This window comes from Garra rufa, chromosome 22 (assembly GCF_049309525.1).
Source record: "Garra rufa chromosome 22, GarRuf1.0, whole genome shotgun sequence".
Taxonomy (NCBI): Eukaryota; Metazoa; Chordata; class Actinopteri; order Cypriniformes; family Cyprinidae; genus Garra; species Garra rufa.
In genome coordinates, this window is record NC_133382.1 from 11,740,859 (window position 1) to 11,759,096 (window position 18,238).

Sequence of the window (18,238 nt, forward strand, 5' to 3'; positions counted from 1 at the left end):
ACAATAGTATGAGGCTTCCATAATGTATTTGGAAAAGAAAAAGGGTGGGATATGCTCCTGCAAACTTTCAAATTAAAGTTATGTAACTATCCATAACTACTATTTTATAAATACTGAATATTTAACATACCAAAAAAGGTGAGTTCTTAATATTAATTAGCTGATTTAAGCGACCAGATGTGATTGGTTCTCATGGGTGCTGTATATAATGTATGTCTTTTGTGACTGGAAAGTGTCAAGCTGTTTGGAGGTTGTAGCTGAAAGTGACTCTTGTGTTGAGGGAACGTGGACAAAAAAAAAAAAGGTGGGGCTTAAAGAATCATGCGTTTGGATGATCCGACTGTTTCCAGCTGGATGAGATGTGTTAAAACAAAAGTTTGCTGGAAGTTAAAGAGGATTTGATTGGCTGGTGTGCGAGTGTGTGTGTTTGTTATGGAAAAGGGTGGACAAGAACAGCCGTGTTTAGTCAATTTGAGAGTCCTTTGGGTTTTAAGTCCTCATAGACGGGATTATTTTCTCATTCTGTTTTTCCTCATCTGTCTTTTGCACTGTGTGTGTGATGTGATTTTGGGATGTGTGGGGGAGTTGGACGTCAACAAGGCTGATGGGAAAGAGATGGATTGTCATCGTAGTGTCAGTCGTGGTCACATGATGAGTATGTGTATGTGTGCGTGTGATTGATTAATCTGTATCCTACACAGAAAAAATACACAGACCAAAGCAAGTCTCCATCGCTCCAGGCTTCCTCCTGATTAAAGTTCAGCGCTCCATCCATCTCCCTTTCCGCCGCTCTCTCTAGGATGGATGAAGCTCGCAGAAATGCAATATTGTTTGCGGCGAAAAGCGATTTGCATCTTAGCCGTCACCCTCTCTGCACAATACAATACAGATAGAGACACGCAGAAATGCAGTTAGAAGCAATAAACCGCTGGCCCATCTCTCTGCTTTATCTCTCACATACTTCCTCCATTATTTTTAATTTACTTCTCACTCATTCGCTTGCAGTCTTCTGCTTTATTCTTTTGTTCTGTATCTCTCTTGCTCCAGATGCTCTGTTCCAAAACCTACTGATCTGCCTATCTAGACAACATTTGAAGGTGTCACAGGCATAATTCTTAAAATATAATATATGATTACTGCAATAAAATACAATATTAAAAATGTATGTATGCATGATACAAAATCGCAATTCTGACTTTCTCAGAATTGTGAGATATAAACTCACATTTGTGACCCTGGACCACAAAACCAGTCATAAGGGTACATTTGAATTTGAGATTTAGTGAGGTTTTCACTGATATATGGTTTGTTAGGATATGACAATATTTGGCCGAGATACAACTATTTGAAAATCTGGAATCTGAGGGTGCCAAAAAACAAAAACTAAAATCAAAATATTGAGAAAATTGCCTTTAAAAATGTCCAAATGAAGTTCTTAGCAATGCATATTACTAAAGAAAAAAAAACAGTTCATTTAAATAGAAGTCATTTCAGTTAAGCCCGTTTCCACCACTGAAAAATAATTTTAAAAAGCCAGAACTGCATGATATAAAACCGCAATTCTGACTTTCTTTTCTCAGAATTGAGATATAAACTCACATTTGTGAGTTAAACAGCCAGAATTGTGAGATATAAACTTTTTTCCTCAGAACTTTGTGATATAAACTTGCAATTCTGAGAAAATATCAGCCTTTTTTGTTACCCTCAGAATTGGACATTGTAACTACTCGAAACTGAGTATAACTCACAATTATGAGAAAAAAGTCAGAATTCTAAGTTTATATCTCGCAATTCTGACTGTCAGAATTCTGACTTTATAACTCACATCTAAGAAAAAATCTGAATTGTGAGATAAAAACCCTTTTTTATTCTTTATTCAGTGACAGAAATGAGCTTCCATACATTTCTATTACAAGAAAAACCTGTTTAAGAACCTGGTTGGGAATCACGTATTTTGTGTGTTTGACTGTAGGACAATATGTGTCGTAAGTGCCAATTTTTCATAACATGAAAGCTGAATAAATAAGCGTTCCATTGATGTATGGTTTGTAGGTTTGTTAGGATAGGACAATATTTGGCCGAAATACAACTATTTGAAAATCTGGAATCTGAGGGTGCAAAAAAATCAAAATATTGAGTAAATCGCCTTTAAAGTTGTCCAAATGAAGTTCTTAGGAGTGCATATTACTAATCAAAAATTAAGTTTTTGGTATAACTATGGTAGGAAATGTACAAAATATCTTCATGGAACATGATCTTTACTTAATATCATAATGATTTTTGGCATCAAAGAAAAATCGATCATTTTGACCCATACAATGTTTTTTTTTTTTTGCTATTGCTACAAATATAGCTGTGCTACTTAAGACTGGTTTTGCAGTCCAGGGTCACATATTGTAGCTAACTCTAAAACAACAATAAGAGGTTCACCAAACAATTCTGAATGGTGCACAACCCTGCTCCAGGCTCCTCCAAAATAGTTCTGATTAAAAAATAAAGAGGAGCATAGAGAATCGGGACAAGGCAGATGGAGAGAAGTGCACCGATTTGGACCAAAGAAAAGAGAGAGAGAAATTCCATCCGCACGCAGTGTTCTAATCAGTCATGCAGCAAGAGTACCGTGGTAAAAAGCGTTTTACATGAGGACAGGACGTTTGTCCTGACAGGCCTTAGGTAGCGTCCTGCATGATGTCATCAGACACTCTCGTTTCATTAGCTGACATGAGGGCAAACCTCTCAACTGTATGATCTCATCACAAATGCATACATATAGAGGCAAAATCACACGCATACATCTGTTATTCAGGTCATGCAATCTCATGTTAAGACAGCATTGCCCTCCCACTCCCAACTGTGTGATCCCTCGTTTCTTACACGCACATACACTATATTTTATATACTGCTGAAATGAGGTCATTCTTCTCTCTCATCTTCTCTGTTTCACTCGTTTTCTGTGAATGTCCTGAGATGGGCCCTCCCACACGCACACGCACACACACACACACACACACACACACACACACACACACACACACACACATTTACAACAAACCATGAATTCCAACCTACTTTTTCATTTTATCTTTGATAAGTCATTTTTAAATTTAAACTAAATATAAAGCTGTCTCTATAAAGCCTACTGTATCATATTTGATACATACATTTCTAAGTTAAAATTGAAAAAACTAATTTAAAATCCAAATTAAATCTTTACTGTTTTTATTGCAAAAAGAAGGATACCTTATTATATTGTTAGTAATATTTCAAGCAGAACACTTACTGGACTATTTTTATTAAGTTTTGTCCTCAGTAAGACATTTTTGCATAAGTTATGTTTACATATAGTCCACCCCTGCTGAAAACAGCTAAAACCAGCCTAGGTTGGTTGGCTGGTCTTAGCTGGTTTAAGTTGGAAGTAGCTGGTTTTAGCTGGTCTCCCAGCCTGGCTAGGCTGGTCAGGCTGGGAAAGTGGCCAAAACCCCTCTAAAACCAGCCTGCTGACCAGATATGACCAGCTAAAACCAGGCTGGTTAACTAGTTAAAACCAGCCAACCAGCCTAGGCTGGTTTTAGCTGTTTTTTTCACCAGGGAGAAGACAAAAAAATTGCTAAAAAAATTAAAATAACCCCCTTCAAAAGATTGGGAACCTTTGGTTCTTAATACTGTATGTTACATTGTTTTTTTGTTTTGTGATGGTTGTTCATGAGTCGCTTGTTTGTTCTCAACAGTTAAACTGAGCACTTTTCTTCAGAAAAATCCTCTAGATCCTGCAGATTCTTCAGTTTTTCAGCATCTTTTGCATATTTGATCTCTATCCAGCAGTGACTGTTTGATTTTGAGATCCATCTTTTCACACTAAGGATAATTGAGGGACTCAAACGCAACTGTTAAAAAAAGGTTCAAACATTCACTGATGCTACAGAAGGAAACACAGTGTATTAAGAGTCGGGGGTGAAAACTTTTGAAAAGGATGAAGATGTCCAAATTTTTGTTGAAATATCTTTTTACCCATTTAGTACTGCCCATTGGAAGCAACAGAAGATACTTGCACGTCTCCCGGAAGACAAAATAATTACAATTTACCTTGATGTTCAAATTCCAAAAGTTTTTAATGCATGGTGTTTCCTTCTCTAGTATCAGTGAATGTTTGAACATTTTTTGTGTTTAAGTCAATACTTCAAAGGCCTTCTGAAACCCTGTTGAAAAAATCTGCATGTGCTGGTTAGGTAGGTTTTGATGCTGAGATGCTGGTTTAAGTTGGTCCTTTGCTGGTTTATGCTGGTCCTTATCTGGTTTATGCTGGTCCTTGACCAGCAACATGACCAGCTAAGGACCAGCATAAACCAGCAAAGGACCAGAATAAACCAGCTAAATTCCAGCATAAACCAGCAAAGGACCAGCATAAACCAGCTAAAACCAGCATCCCAGCATCAAAACCTACCTAACCAGCATATGCTGTTTTATTTACACTGAGTGTAAACTATTGAATGGTTGATAATATAGTCTTTATCTATAGCTTAGGTTCCTCTTTACAATCAATGAGATTTTTTCAACCATTTTATTGTCCAGTCAAGCAAAAACATGTTAGTTTGAAACAGACCACCTCTTTTTAATAAACCATTTGATATGAGATATCATGTATGACAAATTCTGCCAAGAAATGAGGTTAATTAGCGTAATAGCTAAAACTGATAGACTTGACATGTTAAAGCAGAAATTAGGCTTTGTTAGATCAGCTATTTAACAATGATTTGGCTCATCCAAAAACATTTCAGAGCTGAAGCTCTTTGTTTTATACATTAGCATTACCAATTAACAAAAATGAGCATGCTAAAAATCGTTCTACCCCAGGCGGTTAAATAGCTTTTGCCAGATAAACTAATTACCTGATTTTTGCACAGAAGGTGAAAGGTGAGGATCAAGGTTCTGCCTCCCCTCTGGTGCGAATCTGTGTCAAAATATGAAACCCAAACAAACATGCGCGCTCGTGATCTTTCGTGTAAGTCACGGCCCGTGAGCTGCAACCATCACATTTAATCACATTCCTCCCAGAGTGTGAGCGGCTAATGAGACGCAGCCGTCGCCAGAGGAGTTTGACCCGCAATCTGCCATAATGGCTGCTATCATCAGCACACTGTACGGATGAGCAGGGCTGACGGGTGAGGAACTGGGCAGAGACATCCTTTGATTGATTGATTTAATCAGAAACGTAACCGTTCTGTTTATGCTGGGGGAGGGACCACATCAACGAGGTCATCGTGGACCAATCAGATTAAATGAGGGGAGAAGGCAAAGGTTAAGATGAGGCTTGGCAATACTTTCTGTGTGTGTGTTCTTCTAACCTTCAGTAAAATCTCTGGGATTATAGTAGTCTCACAGAAACATTTAAGTGGTCAGTCATTTTTGTTGTGGTTGTTGTTATTTAGAAAAAGAGATGAATTGTGAAATAAAAGAAGTTGGGATAAGCAGATTTGTGGTTCAAGGTTTTAGGTTCTATACAACCTAAAGTCTATTCAACATAGTTGAACATAGGCTTATTGGAAATACATGCCTCTATATATTTCTGCAAAACACAAAAATTACCTATATGTACATATCACTGCCGTTTCCAGTTGTAATGAACACTAGAGGCAGTAAAACTCAGACTTGTATTTTTTTTTTACACAAAGTATAATTTGCAGGTACAAAGTTTTGATTAATAAAGCCTAATTTTCTCACAAATACTGGCAGAATATTATGTTATGACTTCAAAACTATTTTAACATTCTGCGCAATTTGAAAACTGATACTTTTAAATGTTCCTGTCACATATACAGCCTTATATGCATGAGTTTTCTAATTCAGTAGGTTTGTTTATGAGTATAATAATTACATAGATATCTATGGGGCAAGGCACTTTACTGAAATAAATATAAAAAAGGTCTCATAGCTAAAATGGTTGATTTTGACAGTGTTACAGTTCAAATAACAAACATACTGAAAGGAAGTATATTTACATAATATTTACAAAAAAAGGGAACCATAAATTTATGATAAAAAACAAAGATGCTAATCCAAAATGTCACAGCTTTACACACACATCACAAAGACAATGCTTGGTTGGGAACAGAGTAAACTAAAAAGTATAAATACACAATATTCAAGTTACTAAAAACTTTATTGCGTCCTCGAGGGCCACTTTGGGAAGGGGACAGCAGTTGTAGAGATGTTCCAAATAAAAGTAAACAACTAAATCCCTTCATGAAGGGCCCTTCCAGAAGTCCATTAGCGAAGGAAACATGCAATGGTTACTTCTAGGAAGTAATAATTTCCATTTGTGATCACTTGATCTTGGGTTTTGAGTTGTTGTAATGCATTTTAAAGTGCAGATTTCAAAAGCATGCCTGTGGCAACATTTCTGCAAAATTATACTAAGTTGTCCAGTGAAAAATGCTAAAAGCACATTCAGTTAATCCAATAAACATTAATCTGTCAATTAATGGTTTTTAAACATATCGCAGCAGCTCAGAAAGTCATGTTTGATAATAAAATAACACTAAAACAAAACCTTACCTGCTGTACCAGGTGAGCTACCAAGCAAGTTTACCACATCAGAAAAAACATACATATGGAGCTAGTTATGTGATGCAAATGTCTGAATGTATTAGTTTATAGATCATGCACTATGGTAAAAGTGTTTATGGTCCTAACATAGTATTATGCAAGGAACCTTCCTTTGTAATCATAATTTGTGTGAAAAGGAATAAGTTATTGGTGTTTTGCTGCCACTAGGATTCATTTCAGCTGGAAACAGCAGTGTATTCTATATTTCGTTAGAAAAGTAGGTATAGCCTACTTACTTATATACCAAGATAATATAACAGAGCAAACACTTAAGGATAAATTGGTGATCTAACACTTCAAAGTTTCCCGTGCCTTTTGTTCACTGTTGTCTCTCTTTCCCCTTCTCTCTTAGACACACACACACCCACACATGCACACAATGTTAGCAGGACTCCCCAGTGCTGGACCTCTTCCTGTCTGGCAGTGCTCCACTGTGTGTCTTTAGATACTAGCGTAAACAAACCAAAATACACACACAGGTCTCCATATCTGTTGCCTGAATGAACAATATCTTTAGGCTTATGCAACATTTAAGATACATACACAGTACATGCAATATTCACTTTTTCAATACGCATGTAATTAATTTCACCAAAATGTACATTCTGCAGGTAGTTGTGATGATGGTTCCCACGGTGTATTACATTCTGGGATTTGGCAAACCATAGGTTGTAACAGCCATGTAGTGCAAAAGTTGAATCACTATTTGTTGCACATAAAGTACTTCCTGTTTCTCAGAACAGCTGCACATTAGTGTGTCATTTTTAACACAACACATTTTAGAGAACAAACCTGATGCTTCATGTCTTACACAATGCGTTTTTAAAGATAGTCACAGGACGCGCATTTCAAATGCATATTATTAGGAGGTATAAAAAGACTTATAGTGTAGCATATATATACAGTCAAGCCCGAAATTATTCATACCCCTGGCAAATTCTGGCTTAAAGTTACTTTTATTCAACCAGCAAGTTTCCCAGAAGATATTAAGACGTTGTACTAGAGGCATCATTGTGGAAAAATTTATTACTCATCTTTTATTTACATTTAAACAAAAAGTCCAAAATTATTCATACCCTTTTCAGTAAAAACCAGCTAATACCAGCCTAGGCTGGTTGGCTGGTCTTAGCTGGTTTAAGCTGGAAGTGGCTGGTTTTAGCTGGTCTCCCAGGCTGGTCAGGCTGGTTTTAGCTGGTGGTTTCCCAGCCTGACCAGCTAAGACCAGCCTGACCAGCCTGGCCAGGCTGGAAAAGTGGACAAAACCCCTCTAAAACCAGCCTGTCTTCCAGCTATGACCAGCTAAAACCAGGCTGGTTGACCAGCTAAAACCAGCCAACCAGCCTACACTGTAAAAAAAAAAATCCGTGAAATTTACGGTAAAAAACTGGCAGCTGTGGTTGCCAGAATTTTACCGTAAAAAATACGGTAGAAATGTTTTACATTTTAAGGTTTTCACTTAAATTTACAGGTAAATGCCGTAATTTCATACTAAAAACCGTAACTCATATAATGGTAATGTACCAACTTTTTGAAGCACTGAAATCTGTTTTTTTCCTTTGTAATACAATGATAACCACCAAGAGCAGATGACAACATCACATGATGAACCAAAGTTCATCGCACGGAGGTTTTAAATAATAACATATATAGAAGGTGCACAGTGTCATTCACACAAACATTAAACACCATCATGGTAACACACATAAAACTGAAATAATGCAAAAAACATTAATTTAACAACATTAGATGTAACATACAACCCTAATGTACAAAACTGCCAAGAAAAAAATTAAGATGAAGTTATTTCAACAACAAAAAAAGCATCAAATAAAAAAATTCAATTCAGGGAATTCTGGGAATGTAAATGTACGGTTATTCACTGTAAATTTTACGTTCTTTTTCACTTCCAAAAACGATATACTACCGTAAAATTAAATGCAATGTCCAACACAGTTTTTCACCGTATATAGAAGGGGAACTTACCGTTAACCATTTCACAGGTTTTTACCGTAGCATTTTTACAATTTTTTACCGTTAAATTCACTGTCATTTTTTACAGTGTAGGCTGGTTTTAGCTGTTTTTTTCACCAGGGAGCCTTCCTATAATTGCTGACCAGCATTTTCTCCTCGGGTATTTCTGCCCATTCATTTTTTAGCGATGAGCTCCAACTCTTTCAGGTTGGAGGGTCTCCTTGCCATCACCCTGATCTTTAGCTCCCTCCACAGATTCTTAATTGGATTTAAGTCAGGACTCTGGCTGGGCCACTGCAAAACGTTAATGTTTTTGTCTGCTAACCATTTCTTCACCACTTTTGCTTTGTGTTTTGGGTCGTTGTCGTGCTGAAATGTCCACTGGTGCCCAAGGCCAAGTTTCTCTACGGACTGCCTGATGTTGTTGTTGAGAATTTTGATGTATTGCTCCTTATTCATGGTGCCGTTTACTGTGATTAGGTTCCCACAGAACACAGGTCCTCAGTGAACTCCTTTGTCTTAGCCATGACTGTCCACAAAAAACAGCAGAGAGTTTCTGTTTTTCACCTGTTGAGTTGATTAAAACAGCTATTCCCAATGAATTGGGCTAATTATGATGCTTTAGAACAGCTTGGACTATATGGAATGGTATAGATCTTTGGATTTTCCCATAGACTGTGACAGTTTGCAAAGGGTATGAATATATTTGGACATGCCACTTTTTGTTCAAATGTAAATAAAAGCTGAGAAATATTTTTTTCCACAATGATGCCCTTTTGTACATTATCTTATTATCTTTTCGGAGAAGCCTGTGTAATTTCCGTTCGAAAAAAAAAACTTGCCAGGGGTATGAAAAATTTTGGGGTTGACTGTATATATAGCTAATTGATATATATAGCATGCTGCTAAACACACAGGGTGTGTGTGTGTGTGTGTGTGTGTGTGTGTGTGTGTGTGTGTGTGTGTGTGTGTGTGTGTATGTGTGTACCTGGTATTCATCACGTTGTGGGGACCAAATGTCCCCACAAGGATAGGAATACCAGTAGATTTTGACCTTGTGGGGACATTTCTCAGGTCCCCATGAGGAAACAGGCTTATAAATCATGCACAATGAGTTTTTTTGATGAAGTAAAAGTGTGCACAATCTCCTGTGAGGGCTAGGTTTAGGTGTAGGGTAGGTGTAGGGCCATAGAAAGTACGGTTTTGTACAGTATAAAAACCATTACGCCCATGTCCCCATAAAACATGTAAACCCAACATGTGTGTGTGTGTGTGTGTGTGTGTGTGTGTACCTGGTATTCATCACGTTGTGGGGACCAAATGTCCCCACAAGGATAGGAATACCAGTAGATTTTGACCTTGTGGGGACATTTCTCAGGTCCCCATGAGGAAACAGGCTTATAAATCATGCACAATGAGTTTTTTTGATGAAGTAAAAGTGTGCACAATCTCCTGTGAGGGCTAGGTTTAGGTGTAGGGTAGGTGTAGGGCGATAGAAAATACGGTTTGTACAGTATAAAAACCATTACGCCTATGGAATGTCCCCATAAAACATGTAAACCCAACATGTGTGTGTGTGTGTGTGTGTGTGTGTGTGTGTGTGTGTGTGTGTGTGTGTGTGTGTGTGTGTGTGTGTGTGTGTGTGTGTTTGAAGAGCAATTGTTGACTCAACATCTTACAGGCAAGAATCAATCAATTAGCTAATCAATAGTCTCCTCTTTGGACCCTGGGGATATGGGAAAAATAGAGTCTCACACACACATACACTAAATACTATGTACATGGGCTATTTAATAATAATATGAACTGTGCATTTACACTTTTAGTCCATCTTTTAGTTAATGTGGAATACAGTGTGCCCTGGGAACAGTCGTAATGATTTTAAAAGCATTTGCTCTCCATGTTCGTAGATTTCAATTAATCAGTTTATTCAAATGAAATAAAAGATGACACAGCTAGTGGACTTATAGAGCTTGATTGTACTTAAATATGTGTATTATCGTTAAAAGGAATACTTGCATGGGTGATGGGGATGGGAGTCTGACTAAAACATGTTTTTCATTAACAAAAGGGGCCTCGTCTTAAGACTATGACGGACTGTGGATACGCCTTCCCACTTCTTTTCCTGGAAGAGTGTGTATGTGTACTGCAGGTCAGTGCCCTGTTGCTCAGCTGAAAAACATCATCTTTATCACTTCCAGACAAAAACACAACACATCTTCTGCTTCCAGACCATCTATGCGTATGCATGTGTTCTCAACACAGGCTCAATGGAAAAACGTGCCTCTACCTACACTTCTGCAAAACTCCGGAAACATTTCTCTACATTCTGTACAGTTCACTGGAGTTTTTAGTTGAAATGAACACTAGTGGCAGTAATGCACCAACAAGTTTTACTCCTTTTCACTCAAGGGCACAAGGGCAGATTTTTGTTTCAAAATGTTGAAAATGCCATGATGTAATACTTTTAAATTAGTGCATGATAAAACTAATAGATTTTGACCTATGCATCACATAAAAGCTCCGTACACATGGATTTTTTTGACATAGTAAACTTGCTCGGAACCTCACCTGGTACACCACTGCAATACATAGTGGAACACAGGTTAAAGAATTATAAAAGCAAGCTACAATGGCACGGTTGTTTTAGCAAATGTGTTTTACCTCACTTTTGCTTTTGTTAACAATAGTTTTTTTCTAGGTAGTACATTATTTCTAAATGTGATAGAGCATTAACCTTTTAGCACCACTAACCAACATTTCCAAATTGTCACAATACATGCACTACTGCTCAAAAGTTTGGGGATCGGTAAGATTTTTAATGTTTTTTAAAGAAGTCTCTTATGCACATCAAGTTTGCATTTATTTGATCAAAAATACAGAAAAAAAACAGTAATATTGCAAAATGTTATTACAATATAAAATATTGGTTTTTATTTTAATATACTGTAAAATATAATTTATTCCTGTGATACAAAGTTGAATTTTTAACAGCCGTTACTCAAGTCTTAAGTGTCACACAATCCTTCAGAAATCATTCTAATACGCTGATTTATTATTGGAATTATCAATGCTTATTATTGGAATTATCAGTGCTGCCAAATATATTTTTGGAACCTGTGATTCTATTTTTCAGGATCCTTTGATGAATAAAAAGTTAAAAGAAAAGCATTTATTCAGAATATAAACCTTTTCTAACAATGTAAATCTATGCACTTCTTATCACTTTTTATCAATTTAACACATCCTTGGTGAATAAAAGTATTAATTTCTTTCAAAAATAGAAACAATAAAAATGTACTGCCCCCAAACTTTTGAACAGTGGTTTATATTGTTAGAAAAGCTTTCTATTTTAAATAAATGCTGTTCTTTTTAACCTTTTATTGATCAGAGAATCCTGAAAAAAGTCACAGGTTCCGAAAAAATATTAATAATTTCAACTTTAATAAATGTAATGATTTACAGATGTAAATTAAATAAATTTAATGCATTTTAATGTAGACAAACATTGTTTTACATCGTATTAATATTTCACAATATAATTTTTTTTTTTTACTGTATTTTTGATCAAATGAACAGCCTTGATGAGCATAAGAAACTTCTTTAAATTCTATTTTGTTTTTGAGAAGTGTGTTGTTACGTGTATACAGTAAGTGCACTAGCTAATGATTTTACATCTGGCGAATATTAGAACTGGCAAAAACACCAGGAAAGAACTAGTTGCATTCTTCAGAAAAATGTAATAATATGTTAGTAAAATTGTAAATATAACAGCGGTTTCACATATAAGATTAGATGTGCATTAATAGTAAATTTATACCATATGGAGTCTTTGCAAGTGGGTGACTGAAAGAAACAGACACAGTTTGCTCTTTCTTTATCTCCGTTTGCTTTCTTTTTGCTCTCTCCTCATTTTCACCTCACAGATTTCCTAAGATTTCATGTTAAGCAATATTTTCCGTTCAGCCAGCTGTGTCAATAGCCACGCCAACCCAGCATGTTTTAACACACACACATACAGTACACACACTCAATAAGGTGGAGGGGTAAATATCGGAGAGCATTCGACACCCTGTACCTTGTCCTGTTAGTGTGCGTGTGTGATTACATTTCCCGCCTCTATCGCAAACATTGACCTTTTCAAATGAGTACAATATGTGATCTGTGTGACAACACAAGACTTCAGGTCAAAAGCTCTTTGTGTCATTGTGTGTACAGTGAGACAGGCAGCAGAAAGCCATTTCTGAAAGCCTGACTGACATTTCACTGTTTGAATAAAGAAAGTGCTTGAAAGAATGATGAAGAACACACAGAGAAAAATAAAGGCATAATTAGTCAAAGTGACCAACATAGTTATAAATTTGTGTGTGTGTGTGTGTGTGTGTGTGTGTGTGTGTGTGTGTGTGTGTGTGTGTGTGTGTGTGTGTGTGTGTGTGCATCTATCTATCTGTTTAGATATTTTTTTCATGCTAAATGGGAAGTTATGACAAAAATGCACTTGTGTGAACTTTTTTGCAAAATGCAATACCACCATGTGCGTTCAACATATTCGATTCGATATCCGTATTCATACCCTAAGTCCAATCGCATGCTAGCTGAGCTACTGAGCAAGCTTAGTACGTCCGGAAAGCATAACATATGGAGCTGTAATCATAACCGTGTGCGAAAACGGTTACAAGTTCTTGCGGTTTTGATGCCTCTAGTGTTCATTTCTGTTGGAAACTGCAGTGATATGCACTTATTGGTACGTATTTGGTGTCTTGCGAAAAAAGTTCCCACAGGTCCGTTTTCATCATGAGATCAGGTAGCAAAGTTATAGAAAATAGAAATTTATTTGAAATACAGTAGAAATCATAAAAACGCATATCTGATTCAAGAAGGGGGTGTTTAAAATGGACATAGAACATTATTTTACTAACTTAAGTTAAACTGTGCTTTGTTGGTAGGCTATAATGCCTACTAGAATGTTAAAAATGTTCAGTGTTAAATAAATATTTTTAAATTGTTGTTTTGTAATTTATTTTTTTCTTTGAAAAGCAAGACAAAACTGTAAAAAGCAAATATTGGCTATTTCATTTATGCAATGGTGAAAAAAAATTGGCAAAATACATGGGGGAAAAACCGTGTTCGTAATCGGGCTTCGGCCCAGTGTGCAATTTTGTTCGGCTTCGGCCAAGAATTTTCATTTCAGTGCATCCCTAGCCATTACAGTATTCAGTGTCACATGATTCTTCAAATATCATTTTAATTTGCGGATTATTTACTGTTATTATCAATGTTGAAAACAGTCGTGCTGCTTAATATTTTTTTGGAAACTGTGATTGTTTTTTCAGGATTCTTGATGAATAAAAGGTTAAAAAGAACAGCATTTATTCAAAATACAAATCTTTTCTAACAATTTAAGTCTTTGCTGTCACTTTTTATCAATTTAACACATTCTTGGTGAATAAAAGTATTAATTTCTTTCGGAAAAAAAAGATGTTAGATGTTAGTTTACATTGTTATAGTAATAAGATTTTAAAAAAATTAAATAAACGCTGTTCCAACTTTTTATTTGTTAAAGAATACTGAGGGAAAAATCACAGGTTTCAACAAAATATTTAGCAGCACAACTGTTTTCAACATTGATAATAAATCAGCATATTAAAATGATTTCTGAAGGATCATGTGACACTGAAGCCTGGAGTAATGATGCTGAAAATTCAGCTTTCTATCACAGGAATAAATTACATTTTAAAATATATTCACATAGAAAGCAGTTATTTTAAATTGAAATAATATTTCACAAAATTACACTTTTTCTGTATTTTTGATCAAATAAATGCAGCCTTGATGAGCATAAGAAATGTCTTTAAAAACATTGAACAATTACTGATCCCAGACTTTTGAGCGGCAGGGTAAGTATTACTTATTAAAATTTTAAAAGTATTAGTTACTAAAGTATTCATTTTTTAAAAAGTAAATAAATAAATAAATTCTACTAAACCCAAACTTTTGCTCAATAGTTTAAACACAGGAGATGGTGATGCTGAAAGCTTCTTCTTAATATCATAACGCTGAATTTTGTCCAGAGCTGCTAAATTCAGTCTGTTGTTGCTGAATTCAGTCCAGACCTTCTGTATCTGGTTCTGAGATGTTGAATGTTGCCTAGTGCTGCTGAATTTAGTCCAAAGCCACTTAATTGCATGTGATACTGATGTAAATTTTGTCCAGAATTGCTGATATATTGCTGAGCAATTTGTCCAGAATTGTCCAGAATTGATTTGTTACCATTTACTTGGAGAAGAATCTGCATAAGATGAATAAGGCCCTCATTGGTGTATCAATACCAGGGTACTCTCTAGACAACTAGCGATCCCCCTTTGCGCACACACACACACACACACATCCCAGATCATGTCGAGTGTATTTCTGCAGGTGTATGCGGGCTGGCATTTCACGTAATTAAAGGTTGACCTTTGTAATAGAGGCACAAATGTCAAGGGGTCCTTCTCATTTGACAAGCAGGAGTGCCTAGAGGGCGGTGTGTGTGTGTGTGTGTGTGTGTGTGTGTGTGTGTGTGTGTGTGTGTGTGTGTGTGTGTGTGTGTGTGTGTGTGTGTGTGTGTGTGCGTGTGTGTGTGCGTGTGTGTGTGTGTCTTGAAGATTTTGGCAGAGTATCGAGATTTCACACTGGCCTGTAGTCGCACTTCCTGTCTCATAGACACATCCAGTGATTATAATAACAAGCACAAACATCCACAAATGCTGGAGTGCAGAAACATGTGCAATCTATATAAAAACACATACTTGTTTATTTGATCTTAACTTCATCATATGCTGTGTGTTCAGGATTCTGGCTGAGTACTAAACATAGCTCACAGTGTGTGTGTGTGTGTGTGTGTGTGTGTGTGTGTGTGTGTGCGCACAGACTGTGTCCTTGGCTCTGATCTGGCTTCAGCATTGCCCAAATGAATGAAATTCAAGTTTGCATGTAACAGTGTATACATGTGGCCTGTGAGTGGGTAGTTCCCTGTAGACACAATTTGGATGCTTTTACAGTCTCAAGGTCTGTCGGTGTTATTTTAATTACATTTCTGGCTTTTGCTGTCTTACATCACTTATATCAACTTACATGAACTTGACATGCGCCTTGGTTCATATAAATATAGCTTACTTATTTCTCATTCAAAAATATTAGAAGGCCAGCTGTAGTATGAGGGTCAATGATTGTTAAATAAATAACATGTATGATATATATGTATATATATGTACCTGCATATCATTTGACCATTAACTGACATCAGAGAACTGTGAAAATGTGAATGAATTGTTAAATGATTGAAATATTAACTTTTTATTATTGAGGTTTTTTTTTATAAGTTTTAGTAATTTTTAATGTCTGTTATGGCTTTATAGCTTGTATTGTTTTTATTTAAATTGTAGTTTTAGTCATTTTAGTACATTGTTAAAATAATGAAAATCAGAAATGATCCCAGCTAGTTGAAATATTTCAGTTAAATTTTATTTTATTTCAAGTAATTGAAGTTTTTCATGGTTTTAGTTTTGTATTATAATTACACATTTTAGGTCAGAGGTCTTCAGATGACAACATTTTTGGGTATCCCATATTTAGAGTATACAGTCAAACCAAAATGTATTCAGACACCTTCAACATTTCTCACATTATCGCAGTTTATTCTCTATAGTTTAGAAAATGGTAATAAAATATGACAAGAACTCAAGTTAAACTGTGTCAAAACAAATTCATCTTGAAAATACCAGATAACTTTGATAGAAAGGTATGTAACAAATTTCACTGCTTTACAGTTTTACTGGTAGTCCACTGTATAAAAATTTTTTTTGGTATAATATTTCACAGTTTACTTTATTTTCCTATCCTCACTTACATAAATTAACTATAGCATCCCAGACCCAGTAAAAAAAATCTGGTGTCTAAATAATTTTTGGTTTGACTGTATTCACTCGCTACAAATGATAAATTCTAAATCTGTTTTATATAAATAAAAGTTGGAGTTGTACGTTTTTTTGACTAGTGCTAAAACCACATCACAGTACAAGTATATGGCCACCGTTTGTGTGCAATTGCAGAGTAGTTCCCACATAAAAAAGACAGGCCCCTTAACAGCCTAAAAACATGTTCTTAGATTGATGAAATATCTATGACCACGCCTGGCCAATATTAAAAAGAGGAACAGATGACTTGATGTCCTTTGGACATGTCGCATGTAAGATTGTAAGATTGGCGTAAGCACTCTTATGAAATGATGTGGTGTTCTAGAGAGAAATGTTCTTTCTTATAAAGTCACTGCAACATTTGACGCAAAACTCAGTGCTCTGATGGCATCACACATGTCGATTCACACCATTTGATCAAATTAATAGGATTTATTTGAATTACAGAAGGGTAGTTTAATTTTTGTCAAATTCTCATAGATTTTATTACATCCTATGTTTAGTTTTGGGTATAGGGTCATGGGATTTAAAACATATCTATAAAAAAAATACAGATATGAAATTTATTAAAATCTCTTAAATGTATAAAAATATATTTATGATACAAAGAATTTGTATATATTTTAAGTTTCTATAGCTGGAAGTATGTTTAATTGCTTATATGTAGATGCTGTCAAAACAGCCTGTTTCCACCACTGAATAATTCACAATTCTGACTTTTTTTTTCTCAGAATTGCATGAGATAAACTTGCAATTCTGACTTTGTTTCTCAGAAGTGTGAGATATAAACATGTAGTTGCGTGTTATAATGTCAGAATTGCGAGATATAGTCACAATTCTGACTTTGTTTCTCAGAATTGCGTAATATAAACTCACAATTGTGAGAAATAAAGTTAAAATTGCAAGATAAAAACTCGCAATTCTGACTTTTTCTCGCAATTGTGAGTTTGTATCTCGCAATTCAGACTTTTTATCTCAGAATTGTGAGATATAAACTCTCAGTTGTGAGTTATAAAGTCCAATTTCTGAGCAAAAAAGTCACAATTGCAAGATATAAACTGGCAATTCTGAGAAAAAAGTCACAACTGCGAGATATAAAAATGTCTCAGTTCAGAAAAATTCTGACTTTATAACTCGCAATTTCCAGTTTATATCACGAAATCCTGAGAAAAAAGTCAGAACTGTTTTTATCATGCAATTATAACTCACAATTGCAAGTTTATATCTCACAATTTGACTTTATAACTAGCATTGTAAGTTTATATCATAATTCTGAGAGAAAAAGGTCAGAAGTTTGTATCACGCAATTCTGACTTAAGAACTCACAATTGCATGTTATAAAGTCAGAATTACAAGTTATAAACTCACAGTTCTGAGAAAAAAGTCACATTTGCGAGATATAAAGCCAATTCTGGCTCTATAACTCGCAATTGCCATTTTATATCACACAATCCTGAGAATAAAGTCAGAACTGTTGAATTTTTATCTTGCAATTCTGACTGTAAAACTTGTCACGCAATTCTAACTTAATTTCTTAGAATTGCAAGTTTATATTTCACAATTCTGACTTTATATCTAGCAATTGTAAGTTTGTATCTCATAATTACGAGAAAAAAAGTCAGAATTGTAAGATAAATATTCGCAATTACATTTTTTTATTTTATATATTTTATATTACAAAAATTCATATGGTACATTTCTTCTTCTTT

The 18,238-nt window shown here is 35.4% G+C and overlaps 1 protein-coding gene across 2 annotated transcripts in view; it reads left to right on the forward strand.

Annotated features, from left to right (window-relative positions):
- raraa (retinoic acid receptor, alpha a) overlaps positions 1-18,238 on the forward strand; it is a 202,946-nt gene that overhangs the window by 89,645 nt on the left and 95,063 nt on the right. The gene's annotated exons all lie outside the window — the stretch shown is intronic.